At 36.6% G+C, this 18152-nt stretch overlaps 1 protein-coding gene across 5 annotated transcripts in view; it reads left to right on the top strand.

Annotated features, from left to right (window-relative positions):
* Positions 1 to 18152, top strand: part of ANGPT1 (angiopoietin 1) — a 210174-nt gene that overhangs the window by 89856 nt on the left and 102166 nt on the right. The gene's annotated exons all lie outside the window — the stretch shown is intronic.

Raw genomic sequence — 18152 nt, 5'->3', positions numbered from 1 at the left:
GGGAAATTGAATGCAATTTTCCAGAGTTGATTTAATGACTGGTGATTCTCTGTCATATATAAATTACACAGAAATAAAATTAAAAATAATTAAAAATATAAAGAAAACTAAGAAGAAGAAGAAGAAGAGGAAGAAGAAGAAGAAGAAGAAGAAGAAGAAGAAGAAGAAGAAGAAGAAGAAGAAGAAGAAGAAGAAGAAGAAGAAGAAGAAGAGGAAGAAGAAGAAGAAGAAAAGAACAAGAACAAGAACAAGAACAAAAGAACAAGAACAAGAACAAGAACAAGAACAAGAACAAGAACAAGAACAAGAACAAGAACAAGAATAAGAAAGATGTGAATTATCAAAACTGATTTGATCCTTCATAGATTTTTGGAACCGTATTTGTTGCCTTGTAGAAGGTAAAAATCAGCAGTTGCTTATAGGCTAAGCAAAACTAATCTATGAAAAGTATGTATTTGTTAGAAGGAGGTGGAGCTTTTTGAAATCTGCATCTCCACAGTTTATCAATTCTGTCCCTAATTCTTGACAGAAAATTCAGAGAGCTCAGTGATTCTCATGTGTTACTTGATGATTTGTTCCTGTACCACCAAAACATATCAGCCATGCTTCAAAGACCTGCTTAGATGAGCATATTCAGCAGTAATCCTGCTGTCACTGCTGAAGGTGAAAACTTTAATTGCATTCTTGAAATCCGAGAGCTTGATATTTTTGTTTCCCCTGTTCTTTATCTGAATCACAGGAAACAATAGCCCTCTTACACAGTAAGCAACAAAATTTGAAAAAAAAAAAAAGTAAAATATTCTCTGAAACAAAATGAAATATTTTAGATGTGAAATCCAGACTCTGATGTCAGTTTTGTTTCCACAGTCATAAGCCATGTAAGAAATGACGAGCTGATAATACCACTTTCAAGTGGACACCACATAAGAAACCACATTATTTGGAAAAAGGATAGCAAAGAAGATCTATTTCATTTAAGTGATGACTGATAAAAAACAGTTCATTTGAAACCTGCTTGTATTGGCTGTGTCTTGCTGTTCCCTTCAATGCCTCTTTTGTATAGATAAAGTATTTTCATAAAAGTGGGCGCTGAATCTCTTCTAGTGTTAAATATGTCCATGACTTAATATTAAGTGGTTTTGGTGAGCATTTCTGTCTTAGGTTGTTGTGTCTGAACATCTCTGTAATAGGTAGACAGTTTAATGAAATCCACTTAGGTCCAAATCCTGTTAAACCTTTACTTTTTGTAAAGATAGCTAGCTTTGTCTCTAAAAAATAAAAATAAAAAAATATCAAAAGCGATGTCCAGCTTGTAAGTGTAGCTTTCTATTCCGATTACTTTGGAAGATATGCTTGCCAGAGATGAATGCTTTGCAATTATTGCCTATGTGGGGTGTGAGAAATCCTTGAATCAGAGCATTCCAAGCCAAAAGTTTATTTATGATGAAAATTTGTGAAGTATTTTTCTGAATGTCTTCACACTTTGAATTGTGCTCAGATAAGAAATCCATTGCTTTTAGGTACAGGAACAGAGTATGGCCCTAAGCCACGGATCCAGAAAAATCTGATGTCTATAATGGAATTTCAATGGAATGGAGGTACTTAAATTCAAGCATTTCACAAGTCTGTGAGAGACCTGGTACAAGTTCATCCAGACTGAGAACTTTCAGACCAGTATGTTTTCAGCAATACATTCCAAAGCCATCTCCAGAGATTAGCTAATACTTACCTGTAATCTTGAACTCAGCATGAAATACAGTGTCATCCTCTCTATAATTTAATTTTTTAATTGATGGGTGAAGAAGCTGAATTGTATATTTATTCAATGATTTTTGCAAAGTTTGTGAACAGTTTTGGGGAAAGAAATGAACTCTTGGACACCTGACTTTCATATCACTATGACATGACATCCACAATCCTATGCGGGTATTTTCTTTTTAGTGTCATGAACCTTGAGCTCGCTGTGACATGGTGGTTCTGCTTCAACAAGGGGGAGAGAACACATTTGACGTGTTCTAGTCTATAGTTAGTGGGGAAAACTCTCTGCTGAAAGAGAATTTGGAGGCCTAACAAGCCTTAGACTGAGAAGGAAAGAGAAGTCACTTTTCCTACTCTCTCATGTGATAATGTTTTAAAGAAAATAAAAGCCAGAAATAATCAGTTTGTTGTACCTAAGTAACTAATGGCTAATCCAAGAGGAAATATCTAACAGTGTATTTTGAGCCTAATCCCAGAGAGCCACATGATTTCAACAGTACAGGAGTCTCTGCCAGTTGGCTTGAGTGAACTTCTGCTCACTGTGTTTGTGACAACATACCCCATTCTTAAGACCATAATGACCCGTTTTCAGTGTATGAAGAATTTAGGTACTTATCTTTGGCCCAAAGCTCTCCTTGTAGATCCGAACTTTAGCATTTCTGGGATTCTTGTGACAAATCATTTCAAAAAATACTCCTATGCTTTCTCATTTATATAAGAGATACAATCTTGTGGCACACTGTATAGCTTTTATACAGTAGAGGAGTATCTTTTATGTACAAGATGGTGAACCTTCTGGAACTTGACTAATACAAGTGATAGAAAGGCAAGGTCTATGTTCTATAGTCAACATTATGTATACAGTTTAGTTTGGCACAGTTAAATCTGTGCATTTGGCAACACATTTTATGAGGTATCTTGCTGCACAGTAATATATACATATATATACTTATTTTAGGCTGGCTACTTTAATAGTAGTTTAGGATTTCAACAATTATTTCTAAAACCATTAATCATATAACTCTTGCTGCCATTGCCCATTGGGATGTAGTAGTGAAAGGACAGTATTAATGCTGAATTGATACAGCTCCCAGGATGAAGGAAGTAGTGAAACAAAATAGTTAAGCTGTACCCTCATCTCTGAAACCTAAAGGAATATCCTTGTAAAAGAGGTGAATTGAGTAGGCTAATCCTGGCAAACTTTATCACAGTGACTCATACTCTTTCCTTGTTGAGCAAAAGCAAACAGAGAACAAAATTCTACCCTTTCTAAATACTTTAAAACAGAGTTTAGAATCCCCCTTGCCACCCCATAGCACTGAGGTCTATAATGAACTAGCTATGACACATCTTAATAAGACAAATTCCTTAAAGTTAGGAATATTTTTCTGTTTTCCCAGAGTATAAAAGTGAAGAAGTGAATTACGCCAAATAACACAGATCATAATTATTTTTAGCTCTGATTCAACAGGAGATTTACAGACAGATCTGTGGTCACCAAAGAAGTATTTGCATCTGTTTATGTTATGACATCTCAGATCAAAGTAAGGCTTTAAACTTGAACTTTCTGTTTTCTGAGTGGATAATGAAACTTGGTTAAAACTGAAGATGTGAAGAGGGAAAAGCTACAGAGTATTAAACACACTGAAGACAATTTTGAAATGAAAGGGGCATGTAGAATGAAGCCCAGAGGATGGATCCATCAGACTTTGGAACACTCTGCTCCTCATCCCCTAGATTATGTACATATGTGTGTGTGCCCACGAATCAATCCAGCAATTGTGGAAACACTCCATGTTTAAAACGAGGCCTGTGGTGGCCTCAGGCTTTGCTGAATATCAAGCCCTTTGCAGTACCATTTCCTGTGTGGTTAATTCTTTGTACTACGGTGACACAACATTTCTGCATCTGAAGATAACATAGTTAGTACTGAGTTATAGTGGCAGAACAAGTCCAGTAAAATTCAGCTGTGAAAACTTAGCTAAAATAGGGTTTCGTTTTAAACAGATGCTAAGATTTTTCAAGTATAAATCTTCAAAGAGATGGTTTTAAGTAAGCTGAGGGTCTCTTTAACAGGTAGATGACATCTATTCTTACAGTCAAAAAAAAATCTGTTAAATACTTTGTTAAAGGGGATATCACCAATCACTAACAGGGAAAAAAAAAATTAAAAAAGCAACACCTGCTTGATTAAATTGATGAAGTTTTGCTATTGTTTTTAATGAGATCATGATTAGACCTTTTAAGGAGGAAAAAAGATGTCTCTCCTTTTTGAGAAGGAAATGAAGAAAGATGTCTATGATTTAACTTCATGACTCAGAAAATTATTAATGGTAAGGTGATCCCATCACAAACAGCTCACTTGAAAAAGCCAGCCCGGGTCAATAATGGATAAAGGGATTTTATTTACTAGATTTCAGGGAGGTTTAATGAAATAATTTGTTGCCTTTGGTTCAGTTCATATGCCCTGATCCTGTACTGGGATCTCCATGGGAGGAACCGTATAGTAACAGATGCTGACAATTTCAGCCATGTACAGATGCAGCAGTACACACATACCTGCACTCCATAATATTAATTTATACATGCTTATAAAGGTTGGAAGTGAGAAGTCCCACCTCTCTTTCAAAGAACAGCCATCATAAATTATATATTCGTGTCTTTGTGTGTAAGTTAACTGGATATGGCAAGTGTTGGGTTTGCAGGTAGTCTGCTGTTGTCTTCCTGGCTTAATATACAACCCTTCTTTGGCATTGTTAAGTGAGTGGACATTGAACAGACACAAAATGACACCATGAAAAAGGTGTCATCATGAAAAAAGGTGACACCATGAAAAAGATGCCATTCTGCCATCACTCATTTACATATTGCTGTTGGTATTATTTGGAAAGAGTGTAAGTAAGAAAGGACCAAATATAAGGTTGACTTTAAATTGGGATTTTCTTCTAAAAATATTCCAAACCACTCTGTGGATTTAAATTCTTACAGAACGTTCTGTTTCCCTAACTGAAAATCACATTTGATTTGCCTGGATTGAAATATTTGGATTATTTATTTTTGTTGGAAAAAATGTATGAATTGAAATTTAATTTAATGAGCTAACTAACTTGTCCTTTAATGGTATCAAAGTTGCACTAAATTTGAAAAGTCAATGCAGCATTAAAAAAAAAATTAGGGAAACAGACGAAATAAGCAATTTAATCTGATTTTGTAAGTTAACATAAATATACTGAAGTATATTTGTTGTGATTTATTTTTTTCAGCAATTCTGATGTTCTTCTCCTTTTAATTGTGACACATTGCTTCTATCAGAAACACTGACCTGCACTTTGAATTTCAATGTATCTCCCTCACACAATTTTCTGTGCAGAAGCAATGATGTTTTATTTTTAATCATCCAAGTAAAAGACAGTAAATAAGTATCATTCTATGTTTATATCTTATTTTACATAAGATTATTCTGGAATGACATTCTGAAATGATTACATCAATTAAAGGTCACCTTTAAATCAAATCCCTCATCTATTACTAAGCAATCATTTTGCTGATGTACCAAAGGGCAGTTATTCGCAGTATCCTTGAAATTACAGATTGAATAAAACTGTTTGATCATCTAGTTCCTCCCTTGACAATTCAGGATGATATCCTATACTATGCCACTCCAATTTTTAACTCCACCAAAGCTAATTATATACCATATATTTCCTTTTTCATTCATCTCATTCATTTTTTCAATAAAAGCTTTACAGTTCACACAAGAGTAGAATAAGCTTTAAGTATGAAAGAAATAAAATGAAATACCAAGCTGATTAACATTTCAGGATTCAGAAAGCCAGTTTATATTAAAAATCCCTCTTACTACTCTGGCTCTGTGAACCATGTGTTAAAAGATGGGGATTATGAAGACCCATAGCAGTGAAAGATTTGAGCACTCTTTGTGCTGCTTCTACAGTACAGTCTGCACCAAGCCCTCCACCTTTCTTGAGCACAGAGATGAAGCAAGTCCATACAAACTGAGCTGTTTTAAACATTTGTCTCTGGTCACTTCATTATTTTAAATGTCACTAACTGTTTGTCTGAAGCATCTCGGTAATGAAAGGGCAAACAGGGCTGGTCTTATGTTTGAATCATACAGAATATCCTGAGTTGGAAGGGACTCACAAAAATCAATACCTAGCATTTTGACAGTTTATGAGGACTTTTGTTTACAAAGCAGAATAGGCAGGAGTAAGAAACAAATGGTAGGGAACTTTTTCTATCAGCATTTCCATGACTTGTAATTGCAGCTTTGCAATTTTGGTAGTTCAGGCAGAGCTTACCTTCAGAAAGCTAGAACTTCCCTTATATTTACAAAAGGAAATTACAGCTGCCACCTGAAGGAAAGCTACTGGGACAGCCCATGTTTCAGTTTCTTATTTCACAGGTGTATCAGAAACTTTTTGTCAGACAATCTAACAGCCTCCAAGGAAGGTTCACATAAACCAGAAAGTCACAAGTTCAAATGTCACTTGATCTTTAGCTGCTCCTTATATTTCAACGTGTTTTATAGCCGCCACTATTAAACAGGGACTCACACTCTTAATTTTAGCAGCAGATGAGTTATCAGTGTCAGCTTCCTCTTTACCTGATAAATTCATTGACTCAGCCATTCAACGTAATCTTTTCTGGCAGGATGGGAACAGAAGCTACTTCTTACATATTACAGAATCAACTGTCACATAGACTAGTACACTGTCACCACCAGGAAAGTGGGGAATAGACAACTTTTGTATTGAGCTGTCTCGAGAATAATCAGCTCCAACCACCAGTGATCCAGAGCCCACATCCCTTCCACCTTACAAAAATAGAAGCACGATTATGAATATATTGCATTCAAGTAGAGCTGAGTGCATCCCTCATCTGCATTGAGTTTCTGGAAGCAGGGACAAGGGAAAAAGCTTGACTACTTTTACTGTCTTGTGATGTCCAAAAGGAAAACTATAGGGAAAGTAGCTAGAGGAATTTCTACTTCTTGCAAAAATCTGCTTTTAATGGTGAAAGCAAGCTGGCTCCTCTGCTGTCAGTGCAAAGCTGTGAAACCATGGCAGATTAAAAGGTAACCTCACAGTAACCTTGATTAACACAGATGTTGGAAAGAGCACAAATGAGGAGGAAGAATCACATTTTCTAAACACTCCTCTGTCAGTTTGGAGAAGCAACCTTCAGCTAGAGTATAGTTTTGTAGTTATATTGTTTTCTTTGGCAAGTAGAAGTCCTACCTGGAGGAAGTTGTTCAGTTCAGCAAAGCTACTGAAGTCTTCTAGATGAGCCTCTAGTTCCAACAAGTTTGTGGATTATGAGGAAGAGGATGCTTTCTTGCCATGACCTGCTGTTGTGGTGGTCTGCTTTGAATGGCCCCTTCTCTGGGGCACTGTGAGAGCAGAGCTACTGCCGCTGCCCAGCTGGGAAAGAACCCTTACTGGAACTGCAGAGAAACAAAAAGATAAGCTTCAAACAAACCCCAAACACCTTGACCTTTCAGGAAGTTCAGCTCTCAACTGGAACTCTATGGCTTTTGCTCATTTTACATAATCCTTCCTGTATTCTGCCTTTTAAAGAAAACACATTTCTCATAGGCCTTGCAGCCCATTGGCAAAGAAAGGAGAAAAGTCCTGTTTTCCTGCTTCTTTGTCACCACATTGACAAAATGAACTGTCCCACTGCTATCGCACAAAAAAACATTAAACACTCTGCACCTTGTGCAGAAATTTATGTCTTTCCTTCCCTTTCCCTGCTGGGAATTTGTGGTAGCATGGTAATTTATTTCAAGTAGAACAGAAGCACTTATGTTTTAGCTTTCTTTTCATGTCTAGAAGCTAGTACTTTAGTCCAAATGTAGTAATGGTTAATAATCCCTATGTGCACATTTACACTAATGTTAACAGCATCCTTTTCACAAGAAAATAATCATGAATAGCATGTTAATAGATTTATGGTAAAATGACAAATCCTGTTGTTTAGTTTCAGAGCAGATTAGAATTGCAGACAGCTAATTAATATTAAAATAATTGCATTCTTATTCACTTTGGAAAGATATTTTGACCTGTTATGGAGTTGAAAGTCAAAAAGAAAACTGAAGTCTCGGAGGTGAAATCCTGGCCAAATTGAGGGTAAATGCAAAACGTCCATTGACTTTAATATGTCAGGATTTCAGACTTTATCTAACCTTCCTGTCTCATCCCAGTAGAGGATCTTTTTTTTCTTTTTTTTTTTCTTTTTTCTCCAGAGATAAATCCACATGTGTCCTAACCCACATTACTTCACCGCATGGAAATGAAACACAGTGCTACCTGAACTGAAAGAATTAGATCCAGATGATACAGGGATGCAAGGGGGAATCAGGGATTTCCTGGCCTCTAACCCCGCAGGTCTCTTGTACAGCTCTGTTGGCTCCAGTACTCTGGTCCCCTACACAATCAGGCCCTCAGGCATGGCATAGAGTTAGACTGATACTGTTTCAATCAGCACCAATAACAGGGATTAAAGAAAACGTGTTTTGCAAAAGCAAACCTCTATCCTGGAACATTTATGCCTGATTTTTATGTGGCTTGTACCTAGGTTTTCTGTGGCCTGGGCACGGGGACTTGCAGTTTGGGGGGGTGGTCCGATGCACTTTGCAGTAACTGGTACAGTTTTCTTGGATCCTCTGGGAGCAACAGATATGAATATGATTAGAGCTACAGTCACAGCATTCTTTTAAGGTTTGACATGATTTTTCATCTGTTTTCAGTACTGAAGAAATTGCCATGCTATAATGTTCTGACTACAGGGCATGAACGTTATTGCCAGCTAATGGGCAGAATGTGTAGCTATTAGTGTGATTGCGACCTACAGCTCAGTGAAACAGCTGCCAAACTTTCCTCAGGATTCATGAGCACTTTGTTCTCTGCTATTACAGTACAAAGTGTGATAGATATGAGCATTATTGATGTCAATTCTTCTTTAGATTGAATAGCTGTAGTCATGAGAAATGTTATCCTAATTCCTGTATGTTCTGCACATGTGGTTAAGCTAATGACCTGAATGTTTGCATTTATATACTGCAACTACAAAATCAGTGCAACAGATATTTTTCCTTACCCATGAGAGAGAAGAACAGTACCACATGGTTATCATTATGAAAATGAGATTGAACTAAAATCCTGAATCTGAATACTTTAAAGTTTAGGAATATCTGTATTTGATTTTGAGCTCTGGTCATCTCTGATTCTGAAGAGTTACAGCATTTTTTAAGGGCTTGAGATATTTTCCTTTCATTTAATAGTCCTGTTATTGTGATATGTTGGTTTATTCAATGTATTTTTGATTATATTGTAAATGTTTCTGAGTTATTACAAAACCATCCTTCTGAATGAGGTTTTACTTGGCAAGAAAACATTAGTCTTATTGTTACACATGGTCTACTTGGGATTTATTGTTAAATTAAAAGCATTGTAGAAGGTAGATCGAGAAAACAAAACTAATGATAAATGCTAAGAATTCATGCAAGATCTAAGTGAAGGACGGACTTGAAATAACTGGCTTGTCTCATCTTTGACTCACTGGTCTGTTTTCACTACATTAATCATGTCAAAAAGACTGTCACTTTGCGTTTGTGAACTGTGAAGTTCCATCAGGGCAAGGGCCAGTACATGTTCCTGGATTACAAATAGGAAATGACTGTGATCATTATCACTTCAGGCACACGGATATTGTGTTGAAATTTACTAGCAAAAGTAGCAACTTAATCAGTGAGAGCGCAAGTCTGACAGCCAACCTTGCCGCCTTGCTGGGAATGCAGGAGCAGTGGCGGGTGACAGTACGCCTGGGAGCTTAGTCCTGATCACTGGGACAATATTCATATTTGGGTTCTCTAAAGGATACATCACAGGCATCCAAACAGTTTCTTACTAGGACAAAATAGCCAGGATCTCATTTAAAAAAAAATCCACTTCTCTTTTAGTATAGCTTTCTTTGAACCTGTATTGAGCATGCATGAATCCTAAGCCATTTGGGTCTAATTATTTCTAATTTGTTTATATTTGGGATAACGTTTGGGAATAATGTCTGATGGCTTCTGTCTTTCCCTGTAAAACCAGATATATTGCTGCATAAAAACTGTCCTTCCCTTTGTCTTGCTATCCATTTTTAATACATGCCCCTCTTCCTCTGTAGTCTACTACCTCTGTTGTTCTGCACGTGTGCTTATGTACATACATATTTGATTGCTTATCTATGAATCCATTTGTCTGTCTTTGTTAACAGCAATAGGAAGTGTTCATCAGCCAGAGAAACTACAGACAAGCAATTAGCAGATAGGAAACTGAAAACTGAAAGTTTCCCCCCCCACTTCAGCTCATGATTTCATGACTTACTGAAAAATACTTTTCAATAACATTGACTTCCAGGAAGAGCTTTGATTATGATAAACTGAAGTAGAAGGGCATATTCTTGCCAGGTCCTGGGGAAAAAAAAAAATGCTGCTCTTGAAGCCAGGCTTTAAGAGGAAATATTTCTCCATCATTCCCTTTCAGTGACTTAAGTGCAGGAATATCTCCAAAACATTTAAATTTGTATATTTTCCTTAAATTCAAATATGTTTGGACCATGTTTTTTATGCTGCAGTATTACAGTAAGATAAGAGATTTTCAACCTAGTTTTCTTGTAGCTACGACTGAGTTTGTGGTTGGTGCTAAGTACAGAACAAACTGATTCTACTCCTTATCATTGCATATCCAGTATGAACATTCCTTTAGCAGCTAATGGGAATCCTTTTTCCTGCTATTTGAACTCTCTAAAGAAACCTGCAGTTTTGCATTTCCCATTCAGGCACTGTGCATTCATGAATTAAATGCAGGACAAGGAATTGATCCCCATAATCATATCCTGAATCTTACTCCAACAACTGGTGGGGAAGGAGATTGTATTAACACTCATTCACTTAAAGGAAACCTGTGATTGTTCTCTTTCAAAATCCCAAGAGGAATTTAATGAAGAGACAGACTAGAAATGGTTATATATGCTTTGGCTATTCACTTATTTCCTATAAGAAAGGTCTTATCTTTCTATACAATTATTAAAACCATACAAGAATTCCTCTCTTGAACTATGCCATTTCAGATAAACCAAGGCAATTTTATCTTATTAAGTTTCATAGTCTTTTCTGCAAGCTAATTTGACTACCTGATATTTCATTATGTTTTTGTGAACTTCAGATCTTTCCATTGATGCTTCTAAAATAGGCATTTTATAATCTATTTAGTGGAACGCACTCTATTTTATATATGCATACATGTATGTGTATATATGTAAATATATGCACATATAAACTAAATATGTGACAGTTTTGATCTAAGATTTTTATGCATGTTTCTCATTCTAATAATTGGAAGGGAGTATTTGGCAATAAGTTTATTTAGTTATGTAAACTCACTGTTTGCCACATTTTCAAGCAATCTGTTCCATCAGCACAGGAAGGAATCCAGTTTTCTGGAGCTGAGCATATTTTGGCAGGGCCACCTCCCCACTAAGCCTAGTTATACATTCATTATAACACTGAGAATTATAGGTATGTCTGGAGGCACTTAGAGATTACTGGGTATATATAGAATTTCATGAAAGGAAAGAAAAGGTGTTAGAGTTTGTACTAGTGGTTAACTTTTTTATAGTGCTGTGGGAAACTGAAGTTCTTAGTTTATTGCTATAGATATTTCTGGAGATTTCATTTATTTGTGCCTTAAAATTATAAAGTGATTCCAGCAGAGATGTATCAATATCATTTTTAATGTCTGTAGTAAAACTAAGGTAAACATTGTCATGTATCCAGAACATCTATCATTAAACTGCTTGTGTCCAGATTATTGTAATAAAAGTTAAAAACCATAAATATAGCCAAACTTTATAGGACACAAATGAATATTGCTGTCTACCTACGTTTATAACCCATAATTTAAAGCAGTTATTATGTATACACTCATGTAAATCTATGCACATAAATACTGCATGTGAGAATACATAAACCCTTGCCTAGATATTAATTGCTGATAGGCTAAAGTACTTCAGCAGAATTAAGAATGCTACCTCCCTGGTTTCTACGGGGGAAAGGATTTTACAGCAAGTATAGGCTTAGCTCTTTTCTATATTAGGTACCAATAGGCAAAAATATCAGTCTTCAATACGGAAGATATATGTACAATATGTACAATATAGTGTGGATAGGACTCCTTTAAAAAAAAAAAAAAAAGCTAATACATGCTGAGGAGAGGAATCTCATCTGCTTACAAACAACATGGCTGCTCAGCTGCTCTTAGCTTGTCAAAGGTGTCACTGAGAGTCACAAGTTGGTGGCAGCACACTCTGCACTCAAGCAGACCATAGCAGACCATGAACCACACTGTGACTGTAGATGTGTTCTGCTTCCAGTTTTCCCTGTGTTTTGAGCTAAAGTTAGCTGCACAAAAATAATCATGGCTACAAGGAACAGTGGGCCTGCTCTTCCTCTCTTTTTGGGCAAGGCAAAACCTTACCAGAGTAAGCTTTACATTTCCAGTAATACTGAAACTTTGGGAAACCTGAATTATTCTCTGTCATTAGCAAAAGGTCTGAGATTGCTTTCATTCTTCCTCACCACTAGATAATTTATGATACAAGCATACACAGAGATGTGAATACATAGTACACAGATAATGAGTTTTGCCAAGAGCTTTAAGGCTGGTGGGACACAGGGAGTGCATATTTTATGGATCTCTCTGGCTTAGTAGTTGCCTGGAATGGTAGGGAAGGTGTCTGATGGCCCTTGCATTCTTGTAGCTCCATATGAACAGAAATTACAGTACTTTCAAGGTAGTTTTAGTTAATCTAAACTTCCCATTTATGATTTCAAAATCAATAAAGATCCAAAATTATGACTGTAGATTTTTGGCGTCATCATAATACAATGTCCAGGGGCTTCAGCTGACTTTGAGACCATATATCACGCACTGATGAAAGACAGAAGAAGGGTATTCTCCAAGGAAGCTACTACACAGGAAAGATAGACAAATGGAATAAAATGGGTTTGTGATTTCTTCATCAGAGAGGATGTATGAGCTGAAGACCTTCTTGTGAATAGAGATTCCTATTCTATGATATTTATATCAGCCACTACAGAAAGAAAAAGCTTGTGCAGACTAGAAAGCTATGCAGTTTAGTCTTAATCTCGCAACCATTCTTGGAAGTGTTTCATACACAGAATACCAACAATATGCTCAGATGTCATAGTGATGAGTGTAAGAAACCAAGCAGAATTAAAAATAAATTAGTAATACAATATTAAAACATTATACTACCTCCTATAACTCAAATAAAAAGTTATATATAGACTCCAAATGATACTACAGCTTCGCAGGTTCACTGAAAGTTTAGCTGTAAGCTGGCAGTGCGTTATAGCAACCAGAACCATTTATGCAGTTGAATACTACATTTTTTAAGAACCTTATATCATGTAGTAAGGAGATACTTTGGTGAAGCTAATTTTGACTGTAAGCCATATGTTCTTCTACAGGAATGACCCAGAAGTTGTCTAAATGTTCTGCTACACAGAAGTTGTTACAAAATGAGTCATTCTGAAAATTGCTCCTAACTAAATGTATCTTCGCCAAAGAAAATTAATTAGTTTCACAGTTTGATAAAAAAATATTTTTTAAGAAATTCCCCCAGAGGTTCATTTATTTGTTTAGGGCAAGAAGGCAGACATTGCCTTTTCTACAACTATACCTTCTCCTCCAGTGTGTATTGGGCATAGGTCATGTTTGCAGCCAACTGTATAATCATAAATGAGTTTAGCTTATAGAATTAAGTGTCCTGGAAAGTTAGATTAGGAAAGAAAAATATGGTTGACCCTGTATAAGATTTGTAAAGGTTAACATCAAACTGGATAATTCTTTGAACCAGAAATATTATTAATCGGTAGAAAAAAAGAACATATTGTTCTAATTTGCTTGCTATAAGTAGCTTCCTTATGGGAACATTTAATAATATTTGATATGATTCTCAGTTATGCTGCTTATTGACTTTATTAAGCTTTAAGATTAAAAAACTGAGAAATCTAATATTCATATAAAAGCTACTGAAATTGAAAGTGTTTTCTTTGCTTTTGTAATAACTGAAATTAATCACATTTGAAATGACAAATAAATTCAATTTATATTGATTTTAGTTTTTTTATTTGAAAGAAGGAAAGCTTTTAGAATGTTTTTTATAAAACTTTGAAAACAAATTGGAAAGGTTGCTTGAAGATACCTTAGTACAAAGCTCAGATAGAATTATCAGGCCAGTAAAATCAATACTTGGCCTAAGTCAATACACTGTCTTCAATATGCCAGATACTTCATGAGGAAGTGAAACTCAACCTTCTTGCTTCCATAAATTATCCATATATTAAATATTATACTACCAAGTAAGTCTAACCAGTGAGGTCTTCTGGTGTCTTGAAACAAAGAACTTTGTGTTCCCTATATGTCTTGACTGCTATACCAAGGACTATTTCTATTCATATTAAGTACAGTGCTTAATAAAAATACTTTTGTTTCCAGTTTCCCAGGATTCCAGTGGGATAGCATACAATGTAAAGCATTTTTCCACCATCATTATCTATTATTACCTATTACATTTTATGTACTTTCCTGTGTAACAGAACATGGTACAGAGATGCCAAGCCACCACTGACACATTCAAGTATCCACACGTTGATTGATTTTTAGAGACTGTCTTTTCTAAAGCAGCCTAATAGAAGTAACTTGAGTACAACAAAGAGCTGCTATTTTATGGTTGCAGAGATGGTTCACACAATACTTTCTCAGATGGGTCTGCAGACTGCATCCCTATTGAGGTATATACATGCATTCAGAAAACATCCTCAGTGACTTCACTGATTTTATTGATTTGGTCTGCACAGAACAATCCCTCTTATTTATATAATTTTATTTTAGTATATTTTTTAAATTTGTTGTTTTTAATAAATAATTTTAATCCTCTTTTTTATTGACTTCCTTCTAAAAGTTTTATTAGGAGATGAGTATTCCAAACTTCTTCCCAGTACAATGAAGATTTTATTATAGTGTTTGATTCCGTATGTTAAGTCTGTAAGCATAGGTCTGAAGTATAATAATAATAATAAATAGAGGAATGAAAAATAAGGAAGAACCATAAAATACTACTTAGTACGCCTGTTCTTTACCTAAAGCATTCTTTTAAAAGTAAAACTCCAGCGATGGAGTTATCACAGTTTTCCAGAAAAAAATCCAATTAGTATTTTATTACCTATACTGTTAGAAAAGTTTTCTCCTAACTGCAAAAGATATACTTCACTTACTGCAGCTTCATGGATATGGAGCTTTCTCTTTTCTCTTTCTCTTTGCATCCTTATGTCCTTGTAGTCATTTACTTTCCTATTAGCTTTTTTATTAAGCTAAGCATTCCTAATTCTTTCAGTCTTCTGGAGTTATAGATGTGTTTCATCTTCCTAAGACTATCCCAAAATAATATACATCTTTCTTGAAATCCAGCATTCAGATCCAGAGACAAAATTCCTGCTGACAATTCACTGATGCTGGATGCAGGAGAAAGGTTACTTCATGTGTTTTGGAATAATCTTTTACATTCGTTATGCCTGATTTCTTCTGACAAAACTGTCTGGTCCTGGTCATCTTTTAGTTTTTCTGAAAGGAAAACCTTATGTATGTGTATATTTATATATTATGTAGCTGAAAGATTCTTCTACATTCATAATAAACTTTTATTTAACTGAAGGTTGCAATTGAAGGTTGCTATGAAACCAAGTTCAACCACCATGAGGACAAGTATCAGTATAGAGGAAGTCACCGGGATTACAGAACATATCACTCAGCTGAATGGAACTGTTTGGCCTCTGCATGCCAAGAATGCAGCTGTGGTTTTCCCTACTAAACGAAACAAGTAGTGGTTATCTGTGGTGGTGTGCCGTACATATGAAGATACATTCACAGTTTTCTACATAGATCTTATGCAGGATATAAATTAAACATATATTATCAAACACCATTTTTTCCTGATGGCAGTTTTATTGTAAATCTCTATTAATTATGCTTTATAGCCAGATAGTAAACATATGAAATGCCAATGGTTCGGTCTTCACAAAGGCAAAGTATCTTTGAAGTGTTTAGAAGACTAGGTTTGGGGAAAATAATGGTATGAACATTTCACTTCAGAAATGCATATATTAATTTCAGCATTAAGAGGTTTGGAGCATATATACACTCTGCAAGTCATTGTTTCTCTGCTAGAATAGAATTCAGAAAACTACATCATTGTGATTTAGGGTTAAAATAAAAAAAGTTATCTAAGTAATAAATCAAAATTATGAGTCACAATATTACAGAAAGTAAGAAATTAAGAAACACAAGTACAAAATATTGAATAAATATGCAAATAAACTACTATCATTAAGGAATGATTTTAAAATGAAAGCTTTTTTGCTGCCTTAAGGCTAAAAGTTTGGGTATATTGTATTAAAAAAAATGGTTAAATATACCTTCTACAGCCAATTCTCCTCTTAAATATTTGTTCAGCTACTTTTGAGTTGCTGTGTTACCCCTCGGGCTCCTTTTAGAATTGAAACCCACAGATATTAAAGTGTAATTGATAAGCTATGATTTATTTGTGAAGGCTTCATATACCAGATACTCCAACAGTCTCTTCTGTGAGTCCAGTTTGTATATCAGCCATCTGAAGTTTTCACTTTAGCTTACCAATGGTTGATTTGCATTGTGGGCCCCCTCCAGAAGTAAATGGGGGACCTGGTCACCCAGGGTATGGAGAAGGCTGAGGTACTCCATGACTTTTTTGCCTCAGTCTTCACCAGCAAGTGCTTTAGCCACATAGCCTGGGCTCCAGAAAGCAAAAGCAGGGACTAGGAGAATAAAGAACCTCCCACTGTAGGAGAAGGTCAAGTCTGAGACCAGCTAAGGAACCCAAAGGTGCACAAGTTCATGGGACCTTATGAGATACATCTGTGGGTTCTGAGGGAACTGGCGGATGAAGTTCCAAAGCCCCTGTCCATCATATTTGAGAAGTGGTGGCAGTCTAGTGAAGTTCCCACTGACTGGAAGAGCGGAAACATCACACCCATATTTAAAAAGGAAAAACAGGAAGAGCTGGGGAACTACAGGCTAGTCAGTCTCACCTCTGTCCCTGGTGAGATCATGGAGCAGATCCTTCTGCAAACTAGGCTATGGCACATGAAAAATAAGGAGGTGATAAGTGAAAGCCAACATGGCTTCACTGAGGGCAAATCATGCCTGACAAACCTGATGGCCCTCTACAAAAGGTTACAGCTTTATCTACCTGTACTTGTGCAAAGCATTTGACACTATCCAGCATGACATCCTTGTCTCCAATTGGAGAGACGTGGATTTGATGTATAGACCAAATTGGTGGTTAAGGAATTGGCTCAATGGCTGCATTTCAAAGAGTTGTGGTTAACAGCTCAATGTCCAAATGGAGATCAGTAATGAGTATTGTTCCTCAGGGGTTTGTGTTGGGACGGGTGCTGTTTAACACCTTTGTCAGCAACGTGGACAGTGGGATCAAGTGCACCCTCAGCAAGCTTGTGGATGACAACAAGCTGAACAGCATGGCTGACATGCTGGAAGGGAGGAATGCCATCCAGAAGGACCTTGATAGGTGGGCCCGTGAGAATAACATGTGGTTCAACAAGGCCAAGTGCAAAATCCTGCACCTGGGTCAGGGCAATCCCAAATATGAATACAAGCTGGGCGATTTGCAGATTGAAAGCAACCCTGATGAGAAGGACCTGGGGGTATCGGTTCAGGAGAAATGACATGACCTGGCAATATGCACTTGCAGCCCAGAAAGCCAACCATATCCTGGGCTGCATCAAAAGCAGTGTGGTCAGCAGGCTGAGGGAGGTAATTCTTCCCCTCTACTCTGCTCTCATGAGACCCCACCTGGAGCACTGTGTTCAGTTCTGGGGCCCCCAGCACAAGAAGGACATGGACCTGTTGGAGTGAGTCCAGAGATGAACCATGAGGATGATCAGAGGGCTGGAGCACCTCTCCTACAAAGACAAGCTGAGGGAGTTGGGGTTGTTCATCCTGGAGAAGAGAAGGCTCTGGGAAGACTTTACAGCAGCCTTCCATTGCCTAAAGGATGTCTACAGAAAAGGTGGGAGGGACTCTCTGTCAGGGAGTGTAGTGAAAGGACAAGGGGGGATAGATTTAAACTAAAAGAGGGTAGATATAGATTAGATATAAGGAAGAAATTCTTTGTTCTGAGGGTGGTGAGGCACTGGCACAGGTTGTCCAGTGAAGAGCTGTATATGCCCCATCTCTGGAAGTGCT

This window comes from Anser brachyrhynchus (genome assembly GCF_964034855.1).
Source record: "Anser brachyrhynchus genome assembly, chromosome: 2".
Lineage (NCBI taxonomy): Eukaryota > Metazoa > Chordata > Aves > Anseriformes > Anatidae > Anser > Anser brachyrhynchus.
This window is presented reverse-complemented; position numbering and strand designations above follow the sequence as displayed.